The sequence below is a fragment of the Nematostella vectensis genome, chromosome 7 (assembly GCF_932526225.1).
Source record: "Nematostella vectensis chromosome 7, jaNemVect1.1, whole genome shotgun sequence".
NCBI lineage: Eukaryota > Metazoa > Cnidaria > Anthozoa > Actiniaria > Edwardsiidae > Nematostella > Nematostella vectensis.
Window position 1 is genome coordinate 12227630 of NC_064040.1, and position 7028 is coordinate 12234657.

Consider the following 7028-nt stretch of genomic DNA (forward strand, 5'->3'; position numbering starts at 1 on the left):
AAAAAGGTTGAATTACTAGTTACTCTTTAATGAAGAAATAATAGAGTATTAATTTTCTCTTAGAGTATTAATTTTCGCTCTAGAGTAGTGAAAAGTGGAGGGAATTGCTTGCTGAAATTCGACCCAATTAAATCTCTCTCTGTTCATTGAAGTTAGTTTCCTAAACCCCAGATAACTATCTTTATAATTTCTATTCTCCAAATGCACTCGTGTTGTATTCTCTTGGAGGCGAAATTAATAGATTTTCCTATCACCTCCTGCCTGATATCATTTTTGTTCTATTCTCATTTATTTTTTTTCTATATTTCACTGAGTATACTTGTTTGATCGAAAATTTAGGGAAAGTTGCTTTTGTCAAAAGAAATACGGAAGGAACCCCGTGAAGTGACAGAGCACTCGGACAATGTGTAAATTACACATAAAATGTGATTGACATGTGTCAATCTCCATAAATAAATTCGACAATAAACTGAGATTGTTTCTGGTCGCAAAGGAAGCGAAAGAAATGGAGGCCGTAAGGCAGCTGACTGTTTGAAAACAGAGAGTTTTTAAGCCGTAGCTAATCTGACAAAATACCAATGAGTTAAAAATGTTTTGCGAGTCTTAGGACTTTCTAGTATTGTAAAAAAATGCGAAAAATTGTGTTTGTTTGGTATTAATTTTTATATATTTTGTACAGTTTGTTCGACCCAGAGTATGCGTTCAGACCAGATCATTCTAGACGTATATTTGTCATTTTTTTCTCTTTCTTTTTTTTTGTTTGCTTGGACCGCGAAATGGTTTATAATTTCTGTTTATATCTTTGCAAATTGAACTTTTTATTGGTTGTATTGTGTACTAATTACTCCAAATGTTAAAACACGAGAAGAAATGCATTAAGTAATACGCAATGCTCTAGTGAAAACGGAAAGTCAATGTTATATTTTTTCACTTTTATATTTTATTACTCCACTTCAAAAGTCCCGAAGATATGAAAGCCCATCATGTCAAGAGTTTTGCAAAATTATAGATAATGAAAATTGCGTTCCAGCGGTGACACAAAGCTAAATATTACATACTCCATATTTATATGAATTAATAGCTCGTAATAAAGTTTCAAACGTTATCGGGAAAGAAAAACAAAAACTTCAATATAAGTCGAATTATTCTTTAAAGCTGTTGACTAAAACAGAATTCACAATTTGTTAAGTTATTTTTACTTTCGATTCATTAAAAAGGGGATGGAATGCATACACTTAATTGGATTGTATTAGTTTTGTTTCTCGCCGTTTTAGATTGCTATTCGTCCGTAAGAAGAAATGAAACGCTTCGTGTTGTACTTTTGTCAGTTTCTATCCCCCTTGTATTCATCACACAAGTTTAAACAGTTAAAACGGAAAGGATTCTTTTCTAATCACATCTGTCAGGACTTGTGCTTATTCATCTAATGCGAAAAGCTGATTTCTTAATTTTCTCCAACGGCGTTGATTGATTAAAGACATTATTAAAAGAAGAAAAAAAGAGAACATTGACCCTAACAATACCACCAAGCATATGAATTGGAAATAACCTTCCTTACAACACCTAAAACCTCTTAATTCGTGTTATTATTGAGTTCGAGGAGGGATTTCATTATGAAAGCTTCACTTTGCCCAACAAAGGTAGCTTTGTCGTTGGATATTAACACTCCATGCTCGCGCCAATATAATCGAACCTGTTATTACCCCAAATCCATTTCTGTGTTAAATTTAAAAGGTGTTAGTAGTAGTAAATGGAAGACTAACGAATGTAAGAATTATATATTTTTTTGTATTCGTTTTTATTTTCGCTACGCTTTGTATTTTGTCAGTTTTTGTCAAGTTGTATACAGTTCTCATCATCAAACCAACAACGAAGTAATAAATACTTTTCCACTTTTCACCTGAAAGAAAGTCTATCCCTTTTTGCTTTTTTAACCATTTTTAGATATCTGTAGACCATTCCAGAATGAACGTATTATAAAAATGCGTATCCTGATTGTGTCCGCTTCAAAAATCAAAATATTTACGATGTATTATCCGTCTTAGTGATATTTCTAGAAAAGTGTTTATTATTTTTTAAAAAGGCAGCGATCTCCCTTGCATTTCATTAATTCTTTTGACAAAATGTTTCAAAATCCTTGGTGATTTTATGTACAGCATTACCTTATTACCGTCAGTATAAACACAGAAAAATAACAGACTTAAGAGTTATGCAGCTAATGCTACCGATTACGAGATTATTCCAACCCCTAGCGTGCCGCTTGTCAGAAGTTTTCGCGTTTTCTACCCTACAGCGTTTATTTTTGTTCTTTAAAAAATGAATTACAAGTATCAAACTTACAAATAGCTAAACAACCTTCAAGGGTATAAATACTTGAAAGCTTTCTAAAATCGATAATACAGTCTCGAGTGGCTGCATTATTAACCATTATTTTTTTATGAGTCGCTCTTTGTGTTTACAAGTGGTACATCTACTTGTGCTATTATAATCAAGGAGAAGCAGGAGCAAGGGTTTTTCCCTTAAGGAATTTCGAGGGCACGCGCACTTAATTTTTAATCAAAAATTTTAAGTTCCGTACACTCGGAAATTCTGTAAAGTACTAACAGATAAAATGTTTAGGTACTAAAATGTTTATATTCGTGTATTGAAATTTTAACATTGTTACAAATAACTTTGTTATGAACTTCAAAAACAACTGATTTTGAGAAAGAAAATATTTTTCCCATAGTCACCCGCCTCTTGTGGGCAACTATCAAAGTATTTGTTTGATCTATTAAAATTTAATGCAACGCACTTGCAGGATATTACAGTTAAAGATTGGTTTCGACCTCAAGATACAAGCAAAGATAAAATGTATTTTAATTGTAGTTTTTGAGTGTGTTTAAAGTCGAAAGTCGTTACTCTAGCTCTCCCTATTTATTGCATGCGACCATCAAGCAAACAGATAATATATTTTTTAGACATTCTATTTAAAATCCCAAAAGTTTCTTCACAAAATATCTTGCATCATCCTTTCTTGCACATTAGTACAGTTTTAACACTGTAAACTTTGCGTGGTTTGGCGGTTAATCGAATCTAAAGGGTCATACAAATTTGTTTATGTCTTATCGAGGTACAACTCATCGCATTTCCTTTTCGTCCTAGCAAAATACGCAGGGAAATGAAAATATTCCGTTATCTCACAAAAAGGGAAATTGATCTTCCCTCATGTTTGTATTTTTATACTTTGATATTAAACCCAGCTGACCTCCCATAAAACTACTGTTTACTAAGAGAAGTTAAAAAAAATATTACAAAATTTGCTCTTGTTAACTAGTTACAATTTAATATTCATAGAAGAAAGAGAGTTTTTCTATCCGGTAATTGTTTGATAAATTCTCAATTTATTGGAAATCACCTGAAGCTGCATTTTTGTTTGTTTGTCCTACATGTTGCGCGCGTAGAGAAGGTTCACCTTAGAATGGGGGAGAGACTCGTTTTTCTACGGATAAAGCGTAGAAAAACGTAGTCTTCTAATGTCCTTTTAAGCGGATTGAAAGATGGTTTGCATTTCTCCTTGTAAAACATGATTGACAATAAAATTGGCCAATAAGAATTTTAACTAAAAGATTGTCTTTCGCTGCCATTTTGTCATCTTAGAAAAGTACCACAAGCGCGAGAAACTTGCATCCAGAAATTTCCATCGACTGATTTGAATAAGCTATTGCAAATTTTATTTTTTGAATGAAGTACCTTAGGCCTTATGCGCAACTGAGCGCAAAAAAGATAGGTGAGGTAGGTGAGGAATGAAGTACAGTATGAATACCTTTTTTAGTTTCATCCACTATTGAATAAAAAGCAATAGCAAGGATGGGTCTTTTGTAGGTATGGGCTCTTGTAGTTATACATCTAGGATACATTCCCTATCATTTCCGCGCTTCTTGATACAGAAATCAATTGGGTACCATGTGTGCTTACAAAGGTTAACTTCGCGTCACCCTAATCTGCTCGTTCTATGGCGATTGTATTGGAATAATTTCCAATTTTTTGAAATTTGGTAGAGTTAGATTTGCGAAACCATGGTAACAAAATCCTCAGAATAGGCTAGTCTTTCTTTAGGCTATATCTGCCTATGTTTTTATTCTAGATAACTCAAAACTTTAAGCTTATGTAAAAATGAACGTATGTTGCGTTGCTCACGTGTATTTGTGATAATTTTTTATTCTTAGTATAAGAAAGGTTGCTTTGTTGCACATGGTATATGCGATTTTCACCTTCTTGGCATTTATCAAATCTTGACATAGTTTCATTCGATAGGTCGTAGTCACATCGAATTTCGCTAAAAAAATATTTGGAAAATCGCCCAAAAAGTTATTTTCAGTAATGCCTTTTTAGGGGTCATTAGCTCAACCAAAACCAACATTTCACTTTATTACCCTGATGAAGGGAAATTTCCTTATTTTTCATTTATCAATCAACCCACACACTTATATTTGCCAGCTAGATGTATTTAGTTTAAACGTTTGATATTATGGATTTTTTACTGTTTCATTGATTTCGCCTTAACATGGCTGTATACGATGTTTTTTTTTTTCAATTTGTTCTTGTTTTGCGTAAGTTGTGTTTTCTTTTTCTCTTATTCTTCATCTCAATTATGTTTCTATTTAATCATTTTTATTTTCTTTCCATTATATTCCAGTTATGATTTTTATCCCAAGAAACTAAATTAATATTATATTTTAAGCATAATACAACACACATACAACAGTATATTTCGATTAAAAAAATTATCATAAAAACCTAAAACTGCAAAAGTAGGATTCAACAGAAATTTACCACATAATTTCTAGGAACATATTGTGTCATAACCTGCTTTTTTTACAAAAGCCGGCAGCAACTTTCAGCTACTTTTTCGCGTTTTTAGCCGTCTATTAGAGACAAACACTGCATTAATTCCAAGATTTAATTGTATTTCATATGACATTAGGTTTAATTGTGCAGTTATTTTGTCCGTCAGCTATTTATGCATTTAACCATTTGTGCGATGAGATGAAAGCTTTTTCATGAAAGTAGGCATAGACATTAATAGAAACACGAGACCGAAAATGATTGGTCATTAGTCCATCTTATCACCCGTGGGCAAAACAAAGTCATTTGACTTATGAACACGTACAATTCTAAACTGGTTACGAAAATTGCGAAAATTTGACGTAAGAGTGCGAATTCAAATTACTCTTTTACTCAGCGAATAAGATAAGAAACAGTGGTAGAAAATGTTAACTGTCTTATATAAAATGGATAAAAAGACTGACCAAGATGCGGGTTTTGCTCTTCTGAAAAACACATGGTGATAATTGATTAAAATAAATTTTTGATTCAGGGAATTCAAATATAAGAAACAGTAGAAAGAAGTAGTGTTCTTGTACAAGATTCTTAGAATCTTTCAATAGGTTGTGAAGCGAACCAAATGCAGGTCTTTTGCACGCAAAAGCAAGGATTAAAATAATGGATTGTATCGAAAAAATATGTTTTTTAGTATTATTTATTTCTACTCTTCCATCACACTGTGCTGTGTTAGCTTTTGAAATGACACAAAATTACCAACAACAACAACACTATTACTGAAAGTCAATAAGGACCAACTTGTTAGTGACAACCAATTTAACTTTGTCGGTTGTCAGACAAGAAAACAGATTTCTAACATTATTTATATTTGCTTTTCCATACCCTCAATGTTTCAATTGACATATCTCAAAGATTTCGAAAGCAAACTTCGCTATGTACTTGATCTTCCATTCTCTAATCATTGTCTACGGACTCTTTGCTAATAGATTTCTATGCGATTAGGTTCGGCTGGCTTTTCCCAAGCACATCATCATTAGGTGGCAGTAATTCGTATTTCAATCTTTGTGTCTTAATAAATAGTGCTTTCCAAGTAATGCATGTGTTTTTATAACACTTTCTAAGCGGTTATAGTTCTTTTAATCCACGGCGTTTTCAGCTGCCTGTAAGCTGTAATGGCTGGTTAATTGTGTAAGATAATTTGGCTGAGTTAATTAATCATCACACATTCTATGTCCCGACACAGGTGATTTAGGCGTTTGTTTTGCTCGAAAATCAGGCCAGTTTCACTCAACTTTCATTTAACTACACACCTTGGCTACCATAATTAAGAACTGTAATTAAGTCAGTCATTTTCATTGTCGACAGTCGTAAACAAGCAGATATAGTCCGATTACCCATATTTAGTCTAAGTAAGCTTTTAATATTTCTTACCGCATCGCATCCGTTCGTTTTCACAGTCCACTGGGATGTGTGTGCGCAAGTTTGAACCTTGGGCGAACGCATTGGCGACAAAAATGGAAATTTGCGAGCGCGCGAGTGTCACAAACGCAAGCGTAACGCAAGTGAGAACCGGGCAAACGTAGGCGCAACCCAAGTGAGAACCGGCCAAACGCAAGCGTGACGCAAGTGAGAACCAGGCATACGTAGGCGCAACACAAGCTAGAACCGGTCAAATGCAAGCGCAACACAAGTGAAAACCAGGCAAACGCAAGCGCAACACAAGTGAGAACCAGGCAAACAGAGGCGCAACGCAAATGAGAACCAGCCAAACGCAAGCGTATCGCAAGTGAGAACCCGGCAAACGCAAGCGTAACGCAAGTGTGAATCAAGTAAGTTTAACAAAAGTGGAACCTTGGCGATCGCGAGAGTGACGCAAATTGGCGAAGGCCCAAGAGACACAAGTGTGAACCAAAAGAACACAAGTGCAATAAAAGTGTGATCTGTGGAAACTCAAACGCAGCACAAATATAAACCGGAGCGCAACGCAAGTGAACCCCGCGAACGCAAGCGCAATACAAGTGTGATCTGTGTAAACAAAAGCGCACACAGGCAAACGTAAGCGCACCACTTGGTGAGTGCGCAAGATAGGGGCGTGAAAGAGTTACACTGCAGCAAAGAGCATGATTTAAAAAAAATTCATGTTGTTTTCAGGAAAGTGTGTCACAACTTTCCGCATTCTTTCAAACGTCCGAGAACTCTTTCTA